Here is a 13,477-nt window from a genome sequence, read left to right as displayed (position 1 = left end):
AGCTCAGGCTCACCTTCTCTCGTTTGTTTGGAAATACTTGTAAAATACCTGACTAGGTGTCGTCTTCTGGTGCAAGATGATTCAAACTTTCTGCAGAAATGTCAGCGTTTGTCTCCATAGGGACCACAGGCGCTGTAAAAGCCTGGCAAGCTGCTGGATGTTTACACCTCACCTGGAATTCCCCAATACAGCAGGAAGCCTCTTGAACTAGAATTTTTATTTTTAAATCAGACCTACATGCATATGTAAACGAAGTCATAACCAATACCTGTTTGTCCAATGTAACTACACATTTAGTGTCCCAGGATTGAGACGGGGAGGTGTGAGGGTGACAGGATGGGAAAAAAAAAAAATACACCTTCTTGGTTAAAAAGTCTCAGTGGGGAGTGAAAAAGCGTGAATTTAAAACAGAGGCAGAGCAGGTTTGGGGGAAAGGGTTCTTTTCAGATGGACATTAGGCATGTATGTCAACTATAGCAGTGGCAGATGTAACACAAGACTCACCACGTGAGTCTGTGATCAGGTAACAACCTGCATCCTTTACGGTCTTCCTCCAGGACTCCTAGATCCCCTTGTGAGCCTCCGACTTGTAAGGTCACTGCTGCGGATCATGGGGTTTGGCCCTGGGAGGGAAATATGGGCTCACGGTTAATATGCGTCCATTCCTGATTACTCACTTGCTCTGAAGCCCATTTCCCACCAAAACCCCTTGCTCCATCGCAGAGGCTCCTTCCGTACTCCCAGCTCTCTGACCATAAATGAGCTTTTTTGGTCCAGAATGAGTCCAGGCAGCTGCAGTAGAAATCAAGTTAAAATAAAAAGCTCTTGTGCCCAATCTCTTCTCCCACCCTGTGCCCCCACCTGCCTGCTGCTCCCTCAGACACCTCCCTGAACTTTTTCTATGCTTTTTTGTTTTGTTTTGTTTTGTTTTTTCCCAGCACCATTTTCCCACCTGGGCTGTCCCACCGGTCAGCACACAAAGACCTATATCCCTCCCCTCCTTTGGCTACTGCTTTTATTTTATTTTTCAATCCATCTTTCCCTCACAGTGGGCCCGCCTTCCTCCTCACTGACCATGGAAACAGCCACTGAAACAATCTTGGTGTGTCTGAGAGAAGATGGGCTTTCACGCTGGGGTGACATTTACCTGCACTCCCTTGCTTCAGCTGCCCAGAAGAGCATCCCCTGTATCAAATGGGTCTGTACAACTGTAATTTGGGTGCCAAAAACGATTTCCCAGAAAAAGGAGCTGCCGCCTGCGGAGAAACAAACGTGACTAGCGCCGAAAAGGAAGACGTTTGCACCCTCAAATCCCAGGCTGAAGACGGAGGTCTGTCCCCGCAGCCCCCCGAGCTTTGCCGGTGGCCATTTCCCTCTCCCACTCCCCCAACCCCGGGGGTGAGCAGCCCCCCTACTCACCGCCTCGCCTCCGTAACTGAGAGGGGCGAAAGTCTCCCCCAAACCCGAGCCACGTCTCCCGGGGTGCTGCAGGCCCTCCCGATGACAACCACCTCCTCGCCTCCCGCTCCGGAGACGGCTCCTGAGTGTCGCCAGCAAAATCATGAGGTAAAAATAGGGTTTTGAAGAGGGTTTTCCCCACCCTCGGGCGTTTCGGGGACCTGCCGGTTGCAACCTCCCCCTCCTCCCCGAGCCGGTGGCGCGTCGTTCCCCGCCCCGGGCAAGGTGCTGACACCGGCGTGTGCGAGGATGTGAGCGGCGACACGGACCCGCGTGTGTGCCCGCGGTTCCCCCCCCCCCCCCCCCCCGCCCCCGCCACGGCGCCCCGGCCCCGCCCGCCTCCTGCCGCCACCTCCCCGCGCACCGCCTCCCTCTCCTCCGCCCTCCGCACCGCCCGAGCCCCGGCCCGCTCCCCGCCGCCGCCCCGGCCCCGCGGCTCCGTCCCCCCGGCCCGGCCCGGCCCCGCTCCCCCGGCGGGCCGCCGCCTGCATGTCGTTGCTGCCCGCCGCCGCCGCCGCCTCCCCGCCGCCCTGCCGCCGCCGGCCCCGCCGCCCCGCCGCGCCGGATGCAGGTGAGCGCCGGGGCCTGGGCCGGGGTGCGTGTATGTGTGTGTGTGGGTGTGGGTGTGTGTGTGTGGAGGAGGAGGGGGGGGAAGCGGGCCCTCGCCGCCATCTCGGGCCCCGCCGCCGCCCCGCCAGCACCGGGGCCAGCACCCGGGACGGCCGCCGCGGCCTGGGCCGCCGGGCAGCCCGCCGCTCTGACGGATCCGTGTCTACGGCGCGGGGGAGCTCTGCGGGCATAGCCCCGGCCAGAGGCGGCCCGGAGGGTAGAGGGGTCCCGCTGAGGGGTGAGGAAGGAGCGGGGGTCCCGGTGGTGGTGGTGGGATCTCCGGAGGCTGGGCCGCGGCGGCGTTAGCAGCCGCCCCCCCACACCCCCCACCCCACCCCTTCCACCCCCCGAGCTGCTTTCGGGGGGTACCAGGCTCACCCCCTGGCCCCGGCTGAGGGCGGCAGCAGCGGGGTGAACCCGGGCTGTGGGGCGAACCTGGCCATGGGGGGTGATCCCCCGGCGCGGGGCAAACAAGAGCGTTTGGCCCCAATCCCCCTCCAGGCCGGCCGGGATCCTGTTGATGGGACCTTTGCCTGGCACCCTGGGTGACCTGGTTGGCGAGGGTGTTTTTTGGGGAGGTACGGGTTTCATTGCTTTTTCCAAGTGGCCCACAGCGGTCCCAGACGAGGAAGATGGCAGAAATGTCACCTGCAATAAAAGCTGGGCTTCAAGCTCAGGCGGTGCTGCTTGCAAACAAAATAACACACCTAAACACCCAGTTTTTGGACCAGTTTGGGTCTTGCTTTTTAAACTTAAGTACTCTTGGTTATCATGGCGGAGGGCTCGGTTGCTTTCTGCCGTTTCGCAGCTACACCAAGTTTTATCTGACCTGCTGAAAGTAGCTTTTATCAGGCCATTTTTGAAACTTTGAATAGGCTAAGTATTTGCGTTGGAGAGTTACAACTTCAGTGAGCCAGCCTGCCGATAAGAATTTTACATGGCCTTGTTTAAGGGGGGTGTGTGTGTGTGTTGCTACAATTAAATTCATACCTGTGCCATCCCCTCTCTGTGACGCTCCGTTGCTCAGCCAAGCACAAATGCGCTCCCCCACAACCTAAAACTAACCTGGAGGGGAAAACACCTCATTCTGAAGTTGCTCGCAGTTATACTTCTTGTGTGTGTAGACATGGCTGATAATGAAAGTGATGATAATGTGTCTATTTTTAGCCTCTGTCATTCCTTTCAGATGTTTTTGCCCTCCCCCCTATTTTTTCTTCTTAAAAAAAAAAAAAAAAAAGTACAGTATTTATAACAACAAAGTCTTCCTTGTGACACAACCCAAGGAATTCCTAGACGCTGTATCGCAGTTTGGAGGGCCAGAAAGCTCTGACGAAGGTGGAGCACGGCCTTTGCAAACACAGCACTGCCAGTGATTTTATTTCTGCGATCCTCCTATCAAAATAGGAATCGATGGTGAAATTTGCACTGCAGTCGAAACGCAGCCCGCTTTAGGTACGGCCACGTGCTGGCTGATAACCTCACAAAAGATAAAGGCAGGGTTTACGTTTGAGGTTCACTCTGCGCTGCATGCAAGCGCTGCAGCCTGACCTGACTTCCTGTACGTAGCCCTTCTCCTTTCCACAGCCCCGCGCTTCAGGCGGCTTTATTCATTATTGAACGCAAGCGGGTTCGGAGGCACCGGAGCGCTTGCCTGTGGCTTTCTTTTCCCCCACGGAGGGTGGTGGGAGTTTATTTACAGCTTGATTTTGTAATTTTGCTCCAGAGCATATCGGCAGAGCGCGCTTTCTGACATCTTGCTGTTCCGTGCTCTGGAATAACAATATGCATCACTGTACACACAAGCCGCGGTATCGTGTCGATTCACCCAAACAGAACTTGAGTCTGAGCATCAACTCGGGTGTTAAATCCCGTTGCTCACTGTCTTCAAAGATGACTGAAGATGACAAAAGCCCCGTTACGGTTTGACTGTTTGAACAGTGGAAATTTTGCAGTGCTTTGCTGTCTGCTAAACAAAACCTGTTAAACGCTTTCAGTTTCTTACTATCAGAAGTGAGGGCAGTCTACTCCGAGTGCTAAAGTATAGCAGAATTTAATTGATTTCATTTTATCTTCCTACAGGGGCTCTTTCTAATTTAGCTTGTGTATTTAATTGAAGGATAAAGTACAATGTAAATGGCTGACAGGTATTGCCACGTTCCTGAGCTAAGTTTAGGTTTCTCGGGTCCTTGTAAGCCAAGATCCTAACGTGCCGGCAGCACAGGAGTGAGACTACCCATCGTCAGACTTAGCAAAACTTCTTTTGGCAGCAGCACGAAAAACACAAAACTTTGCAGATTCATTTTGGTCGCTGTGGAGTTTCCCACCAGGTCTATATGGCAAACTTCTGCTGGCACAGCTCTGTCTGCGAGCGCTGTGACGAAGTGTGACCCGTGACTGACATAGCTGTGCCAGCAGAAGTCCCAGCTGTAGAAGCAGATATCTGCAAAAGTGCACTTTTACTGATATAGCTTCTTTTCGTTTTTAAAGGGTGTTTTTCCCTATCCTGGTGGCAGTGCTGCTGCCAGTAAAGCACCATGCTCCCAGGGATGTAGTGTAATCGTACAGTTATTTGCCTGGCTTGAAAGGGACGACTGGTCAGGATATATTTTCTGTGTGTGGCTCTCCTTTTCCCATCCACAGTCCATAGGAGCTCGGTCACGTTTGCAGTGGGGATTCTCTCGTGGAAGTAAGTGAAGTTATGGCTGCTACTTGTTTTCTTTCCAGCCAAAGGTGTTTATAAAACTTCTATTTCAGGTGATAAACTGGGATTTTTTTTGTTTGTTTGTTGTTTGGGTTTTTCTTTCTCCATGTGTACTGTTGTTGCTTTTCATTAACAATCTTGTTTTGAGGCAGGGTTTTGGCTGACTTTGCCAAGCACAGTAACATTTAGCTTTCACACCAGTCTTACGAGAAGTAAGCCAGAAAATGATCCCAAGGTGTTTGTGGTCTCTGGTAGTAAAATGAGAAGGCACCACTGGAGAAAAATTGATTAATTTCCACACTGGGGTCAGTCTTTCCTTAATTTAAATTTCAAACACTGAGAAGAAAAACTTACATTTAGGTAGATTGCAGCAGCTGCTCTCTTCTCTGTTCAGGGTCTGTGTGCACAAATGGGGAGGTGTATTTTTTTTTCTGCTAAAACCCTTCCAAGGGCATTCTGGTTTTAAGTGGTAAAATTATGCATGGGTAACATGCATAATTTTAGAGCAAACTTTCTCTGACTGCTCAAAAAAAAATAATGCTTACATCAGCTTTAATCTGTTGGACACATTGGGTTACTTGAGTTTAAAAGGGGAGATAAATACAAATAAACGGCTTGCTTACTATTTATTGGAAATAACTTTTTGGGATGCCAGAAGGGCACTCGAGGCACTGGATGTAACCTGATTTGAATACTGAGAAAGCAAATGTAACAGTGGAGCTTAGCTGTTTGGGAGTGTAAGACGGCATTTGAGAAAACTTAAAAAAATAAGTTAAAATATGTCTTAGGCATATTTAGAATCAGGAGGATTTGCTGTGGATTTACTACTTTAGAGCATTAAATGCTAAGCCTCTTGTAATTTTTTTTTTCCCCCCTAATTCTGTTGTTCTCTTGATGATAGTGCATGATCAAGGCTTGGGTGCTCGTTACTTGCTTTCTTGAGTTGAACAGAGCATTTCTCCTGTCTCGAGCAGATTCGCTAGCCCCATGAAGATACAGATAGCTCTCCTCTGCATTTGCCTGCGGCCCCTGTGCACCGCTGGTGGCTCAGGCCAGGGGAGCAAGCTGCCCTAAATGCTGCACTTACCTTGCTCGGGCCAGGGCACCCCACTGCCAGGTCTGCCGTCGCTCTGGAGAGCTGGGTAGAAACTGTGACTGGGAGAGAGCTGTGCATTCTTCTCCATTTATTTCGGTTATCAGTCAATGTACATGTCAAAACACGCAGCGAGCTGTTTTGGTGGTGCAGCTATCCCAGCTGAGCAGATTGAACATTGCTGGTGCCAGAGGGGGAAGTCTTGCTTTGCTCCCAGCCCTGCCACGCGTGGGGCCCTGTGCTGAGCCAGTTCCACTCACTAATCTGACAGTAAATAAAAAAAAAAACCAAAGCAAAAACAAAGCAGGACCTGGAGGCTGCGGGGTGTTCATGTGTTTTAAGTGTTGATTCTTACATAGGCAGTGGCAGTACCCTGTAACTGCACCTTTTGATTAATTCTTTGGGTTTCAGTGATGTCTGTACAGCTTCACCATCTCACCTGTAATGATTAAAAAAAAAAAAGAGAGAGACTGTCTGAGGACGTTTCTTTATCGGTATCTTTAGCTGATGACAATGTGTCTGGAATTCTCTTGCTCTCCTTCCCCATCTTAAAAAGCTTTTGTGCCTGAGGTCAATGTCAGCAAACTTCACACGCAGAGCTCCCACCGCAACACTCCCCCCCCTCTCCCCAAAAAAGATCAAACAACTGAGAGGGGACAAAGTAAACCTTGAAGTATCCCACGGGAGATGACAGAGTCCTCATATGCATAGGATATACTGGATGCATTTGTGCCTCTGTCAGGAGTGCCTTGGAATAGATCTCAGGGGGGACTGTGTAAGGCCTTTAGCTGAACATGCTGACTGGCTTTGTTTGAGGCTTGATAAATTCACAAAAGGGCTATGTGACACCTACCTGTAATGTCAGGGTACTGGATGTCACTTGCTTTCTATTATTTGGGAGAAAACTCCTCTCTTAGATCTGAAAACAAGAAGAAAAAATCCACCAAAAAAACTCCAAAACCACAACCCCAAACTGAAATTACTCTGAATAAGAGAGCACTGGAAGAAAACCTCTCCAGAGAAGTTGCTCTGAAAACCTGTTTATAAGAACAACTCTGCAGTCGCTTGTGCATCTCCCTACAGAGCATCAAGAAGTAACTTAATAGTTCTCAGACACCACCAGAAATCCTTCCTTCCAGGGTTGGAGGGGTGGTCATTGAAAACAGGATGAAAGGTAGGCAGAAATGCCTTATGGAAGGCAGAAATTCATTATATCATGTTCTACAGGAAACAAATTCTATCCCTTTCACAAGGAGATGTTAAACCAGCACTGATAAAAATGCTCTGAACAATTTTAGCTGCAACTCACGTGCAGTCAGTGAACATGGAGATTTTTGAAGCTGTATGAAGTCAGCACCCAGGGCAAGGGAACTGAACCCCATTTAGCTGTTTGTTTCATGCACACAAGTAATGTAACTAAAGCTTGTAACCTGCATGTGTACATAAGGAGCAGATAAGGTTGTGTGTGTTCACCCTTACTGTGGCATTTCCTGATGTAAATGATTAATGGTGTTTTATGATTGCACGGCACTGTAGCTGTTTATGCTTGACATTTAGCTGAATGGTTTATTGTCTTCCACATTCTGCTTACCTGTAAAGGAGCATTATGTTTTTTTTTCTGAGAAAGATACATAAAATGAGATTAAAAGGGTTGTAGGACTCTTAATCTGCAGACACAAAGTCTGTGGTGCCTATTTTAAATAAAGTTAACTTACATAATATTGCAGGCATGTTGTCTGCAGGCAGATTTCACGGATTTACAACACAGTCCTGATAACAAAGGTGCTTGGACGTCTGTGGTAGCAGCAGAGAAATTAAATACTTTTCTCTTTTTTGTCAAAACTAAACAGGCTGTGGAAAGTAAAACTACCACTTTGAGCACAACAGTGGGAGTAGGGCCAGAGGAGAGGAAGAGGAAGGCATTTCCCTCATTGCCTCGCTGCCAAAAGCAAGTTGAGGCTTGCTTGTGACACTGATGGTTAAAAGCAGCAGCGTCAAAAATAGTGATCTCTGGATCACAACAGCAGCACTGCTGCCTGGCTCCGATTCAAGTAGGTCCACTTGAGGGAAAAGTCTAGGAATAAAGATGACAACCCTCAGGAGGAGACGTATACTTTCTGAGTCCATGGGGTGGTGGATATTCAGAAGGGTTTTTAGTTTTGGGTTTCCCCTTTGCCCCGTTTGCAGCTTGAGGATCAGTAAATCTTGGACTGTTTACAGACATGAACCGACTAATCCTTCATAGCACCCTGCCATCATCCTTGCTGATGTGAATCAGAGTTATTCCTTACCTTAAACAATTGTCAAGGAAAACCTATTGTGCCCTCAGCTAGGAGCAGCAGGAATTTCTATGGCTGGGAAACTACTGGAGGCAACTGTCCTCCAAAGCCTGGGGGCTCGGGAGGCCTGTGTTGGGAAGGGGAATGCAAACCAGAGCTCCCAACTAAGGGTCCTTTATCCTGGCCAACAATCCTTCCACAACTACTACTGCGTGTCAGCAGCTCCCTAGTCTCATACTTACAAGCACCTGAAACTAAAAACCTAATTAAACTATCTGAAATATTTTTTAAAAGCCAAAAAATAGTCACAGGCTGAGGCAGCTCAGCAAGTTGCAGAAGAGAGAGGAATGTTTAGCCTTGTGTTGCTGCAGAGGGAGGTTTTGTTGCCTGCTTTTGGAACAGGCAGGGAGAAGGAAGGGCTCCTCAGGAAAAGCAAGGGGGAAAGGAAATTGCCTTCTGCTGAGCAATACACGGCTCACACCTACAGGCAGAAGGGTTACGTAGGCTTCACCTTAGAGGCTCCCAGTATCGAAAAGGGAGCTTTCCCCACGTAAAAAATGGCTTTGGGTTTTCTTCTTAAGACATTTAGATAACTCTAGAAACCTGCTTTACTGACAGATCATTTTGAAAAGGAGGTTTTTATGAGCTGCTAAGCAAAGTTTTGTGAATGCAAAGATGTATGCCTTTTGGGTAAATTTGCAACCCAGAAAGCCTCTTCTGTTTTCATTTCTTCAAGTGTCCACTATCAGGCTGAAACAACCTTTTCAAATGAGTTTCTTCTCTGAGTGAGGGACCTGAGCCTGACACTGGGAGCAATAGTGCGAGTTTTCTTCCTCTTTCCTTTGGTGTCAGGATCTGTCGAACATATTTTTGTAGTTAATCAGATTTCACAAGTAGGAAGATAACTACAAAAAACATCCGCTTCTGGTCAAACTGTTAATAATAGTCAGGATTTGTAGACTGTGCTCAAGTTTGCTGTTTACCCTTTAGGGCAGCTGAATGAATTGATTGGGTAGTTTTCCCCTCGCTTTTCAGGAACGCTTCCATCTGACTGAACATCTTTGTGTCTTCTAATCACAAATTAGTTTTGCTTTTTTTTCTTCCTAAGAAATCAATCTAAAAGCTCTCTCAGAAGGTTCTGTCTTGGCTTTAAATATCTAGAGAGAGAAGCATGTTGAGGAAGACTTTCTCCTGCACATTTTTAGCTGTTTTTTTTCCACAGTACTCACAGGAAAATTGAGAAAGGGGGAAAGCAGAAATCATACTTAATATGCTTTGCTGGATATTACCATCCTGTGTTTTGTAAACAGCAGAGTGGAAAGGTCTCACAGGTTTTTAAGTTTTCAGCTCTGTGGCCTGTAGCTGTTTCTGCTCCTGGTGCATAACGCTAAGATTTCATGGCCTAAAAAGGTATTTGAGAGCTTCTGATTGAAAGGTCCCATTCAGGCACTCAGGATACATTTGTCTCTTCCATGGGAGCTAGGGAGTTTGCTCTTGAAGGGTGGAGGTGAGTGCATACTCAAGTCTTGCTTGTTGTAGGTACCCTTGTGAAGTCAGTGAGCATCCCGATGGCACGAAGGGGCTGTATCTCCCTCAAATAAATGCCTTTTATCTTGAGTCAGCCTTGACACGTGGAGAATATCCTTTGCTCTTCTCCTTGCTTCAGGCTGAGAGCTGGAGCAGAATTAAAATGCTGAGGAAAGCATGGAGTTGTCACCTACTCATCCGTGGGGAGACACACAGATGGGAACCGCTACCAGCACCGTGAAGCTGCCAGCTTTTCCTGCCCTTTCGGAAACGGTTGGTTCGCTCGCTTCTTGTCGGAGCACGTATCGGTATGCACTGCTCAGCCCTTGCACACATGACCCAGGCTGCTGCAAGATACAGATAGGAAATTTAATACTGATTTGAAAGGGACATAAAACCAGAGCAGTCATCAGAAACTGTACTCTCGAAGTAAATAAAACACTTCTTTGCATTTTCTCAGACTCGTAGAACTTGCAGCTCTGGGCAGGAAAAGGCTGATTGCGGCAGTACTGAATGTAGTTACGGAAAACTGGTTACTGCTTCCTCTATACCTTAAAATTCAATTTTGTGTTTATTCTGTTACATGAATTTAGAACTGGCCCTGCAAGTGGCAGAGAGCTAGCACAGGATAAATTATCCACCCAGCAGAAATTTCCACTTGTGAACGCCTTTCCTCTAATCCCTTTTTGTTTGGGGAATTTAAGAAAGCAAAAGGAAAACAGGGCCATGCAACTTCTCACATACCAGAATATAGTCACAAGTGCCAGGAAGAGTTGGGTTCAGATTGCCAGGTGGCCCTTGGCTTTCGTTTTTTCCTCCAGCCAAATTACACTTTACCACTGGGAGTAGTTCAGTCTCTAGGCCCATTTTTGTACCTGTGCAATGATCCTTCTCCTCCTTAGTCTGGAGTGAAAGATTTTGAAGGAGTGGAGTTCATCAAATAAATTGGGAATATTTTGAGTGGATACAAGAAGCACATACATTAAGTATTTGAGACCTGTGGATAGAATAGGAGGTTTGGAGTTTTTTGCAGTACTAAGATCTCTTTGAAATGCCTCAGATTACAAGGTTATGTAGCCTTTTTGCAGACTTATGTAGCAAAGTCAGAGGCTATGACCTTAGGATATCCATTCCATTTTTTGATGCATTTTTTGGCATATAGTTTGACTTGAAGACTGCACAGTGACTAGACCTGTGATGAACTGCAAGATGTTTTTCTGCCTGCTGTAGTAACCCCTAGGTGCTGCCAAACAAAGTTCCCCGTGCACATAAAGGTAGAACCATTCAGTTTTAAACCGATGGCCATTTATTTCATGGCAGCTGCAGGTAGGGAAAAAACAATCCCAAACATGTATGTAGGGATATGAGTATAACTCAGAAGTATTTTCTACTTGGAAAATTACGTGGTTTAAAACCTGAAGCTGTCAATAATGCTGCAGCATTCCTGAATCCCTACCTGCCTCTTCCGCATACCCACTGCATCTGTGCTTTTGCTTTAGGCTCTGTTTCTGTAAAGCAGTGGTGTGTGTGCTACCCAGCAGTGAGGGATACTTGGTAGGACTGGGCCTTCAGACTGTATTTCTCCTCTTTAACTTCCTTTCAGAGATCATTATCTTCTTTACAGGTTTATACAGCGCTTAGAGTTGTGAGTACTCGAACCTCCCAGCACCTCAGAGCCGTGAAAGCGAGCGTCAGGGCCGCGGCTCTTCCACCAGTGCCCGATGGCTTGTGTGACTCCAAATGCACAGTGAAGGGCTGCGACCAAAACTCAGCGTGACAGGGAGGAGGGGGGGGACGCCACGAGGATGCCTTTGCAAACACAGACATTAGGGCACTCTCGAATTAACTTCTCAGGTGCATCTTAAGAAATAACAGAAAACAGACCTGTTCGAAACACTTCAACAAAAATTGCCAGATGTATTTCCTGGTTAGGTAATGCGTGCACTTTAGGTGAAATCCTTCTGAGTGGCTGAACAGGTGAGTCCACCCGAGTTCAACCTATCTTCTGGCAGAGGAATGAGCACAATTCATGTCAGCTCTCGGCCATGCCTCCTGCCAGCTAACGTATACCTCAGGGTTTGTTCCCATACAGCCTACTTCCCTCCAATAAACTAAGTATTACAGTGATCGTTCTGGGCAACAGAATTAGCCTTCTGCTAATTTTAGTTTAGAGGGCAGGATGCCTTCTGCGCAGGGTAGCATCTTGGCCCACTGCAGATCACATCTCTCCCATGTCTTGTTGCAGTCAGATTTCATAGATGCTCAGTAGCGAATTAGCCTCCAGATATCCGCATCTCACTTTTCCATTAGAGGTGGATTTTCTGGTCCCCACAGGGATTGTCTTGGGCTATTGTTGCTGTAGTTTCTCATTTTCCACCTCACTGGAACAAAACTAGAAGAGTGTAACATTACTTGTCAACATTGATTTTAAAACTAACTCTAGTACTGGGAAGTTTAAGTATGGTATAAGTGCACATGGGAAAGATTTAGATGATCAGATCCAGAAGCAGCTGAACTAGCTATCTTCTAATACCCAAATAATATGCTTTTCTCAGGCTATCAGGCAAGCTTTTTTTACTTCCTTAATCAAAGTAGTAAAGTATATTTGAGTATACCCTACTGAGGAACAGGCTTATGCCTATAAACTGTGTGATTTTGAAGAGATCCCTTATCTTTCTCCTCCTCTACCAAGCATGCAAACCTACTTTGAGCACCAGCATAGCATCCTGTGGCCTGTTGGAACTGGGCTGTAATATGGAAACACTAATATATTGTGCCAGTGATTACAAAACAGTTTCCACTATTGGTATGTACTTTTTCCTCTGGTCTTTTTTTTTTTTTTTTCCTTCTCATTTTTCTTTTAAAATCTAGAGCTTTGACTTATCCAAATCTACCTGTAGATGACAAGGGCAGGCCTTGTACCTTTAAAGCTGTTTGAAGTAAGTTAAGTCTTATGGTGGCAGATCTCCCCGTTGTTAATTATTGCTGCAAAGAACAGATTGTGAGTGATAAGCTGGCCATTATCTTTCTATCATAGAGGGAGAGTAGCTGAAGTGCTGCTGGTTTTTGCTTATTTTCTTAAAGTGTTGGCAGCCTACTTCTTAAAGGGCAAGATAACATTGTAGCCATGGAAGTAATCTCATTTGTTCTTTTTTTTTTGAAGGATGAAAGGTTATTAATGATCCGAATTATATTTTAAAGAAAGGAAGAAAGGTTCATTGAGAACACCGCTTCAAAGTTGCTGCAGTGGTATGTGTGAATTAATAATTCTGGTGTAGTTTTGCTCAAAAAGCAGGTCAATAGCTGACTTCTCTCCAATTATTGATCCTGAGGAGTTGAATGAGACAAGGTGTTGGCTTGGGGCAGCCTGAACAGGGTCTTTATCATTTCTAAGCGAGTGACTGAATGAGCTGAGGTGTCAGATTAGGCTTGTCAATAAAACAGCTCTTTCCCTAGAGGGTCGGAGGGATGCTCACACACTGTGACACTTTAAGCTTACTGAGTTCTTGGTGTTGAGAGTTTTTTTGTCTGCCTGGTCCTATCGCTGCCAAACTGGTACTAGGAAAACCTCCTGCCTTAAGTTGCAGCCGTGCATGGCTGCTTTTCTTCTGTGCTCACATCCCAGGACAGCGTTTTGTCTTGATGCTTGCTGCTGATCTGGCACTGGCTGCTTCCCTCCCCAGACTCCTGGTGACTTCAGTTCTTAATCCTTTAAGCCACTCTGTCCTGTATCTTATTAAAAGACCAGTGCTCTCCAGGGGATGGGGAAGCATTGCAAATGGGTCATTTCTTTGAACTAGTGGGGGATAC

At 47.1% G+C, this 13,477-nt stretch overlaps 1 protein-coding gene across 2 annotated transcripts in view; it reads left to right on the top strand.

The window, feature by feature from the left end:
• The first annotated feature begins 1,985 nt into the window (after positions 1–1,985).
• Positions 1,986–13,477, top strand: part of CNOT6L (CCR4-NOT transcription complex subunit 6 like) — a 34,519-nt gene continuing 23,027 nt past the window's right edge. The window contains exon 1 of one of the 2 annotated variants that reach the window (XM_032992340.2): positions 1,986–2,029. The gene's annotated coding sequence lies outside the window, so the exon portion shown is untranslated. Of the gene's footprint in view, positions 2,030–4,662; positions 4,754–13,477 lie in introns of those variants that run through there. The other variant, XM_042796330.1, reaches the window with a different exon arrangement.

The sequence above is a fragment of the Tyto alba genome, unplaced genomic scaffold (genome assembly GCF_018691265.1).
Source record: "Tyto alba isolate M040663 unplaced genomic scaffold, T.alba_DEE_v4.0 Super-Scaffold_23, whole genome shotgun sequence".
In the NCBI taxonomy this organism is placed as follows: domain Eukaryota; kingdom Metazoa; phylum Chordata; class Aves; order Strigiformes; family Tytonidae; genus Tyto; species Tyto alba.
The sequence above is the reverse complement of the archived record's forward strand: the minus strand, read 5'-3'. Positions and strand labels throughout refer to the sequence as shown.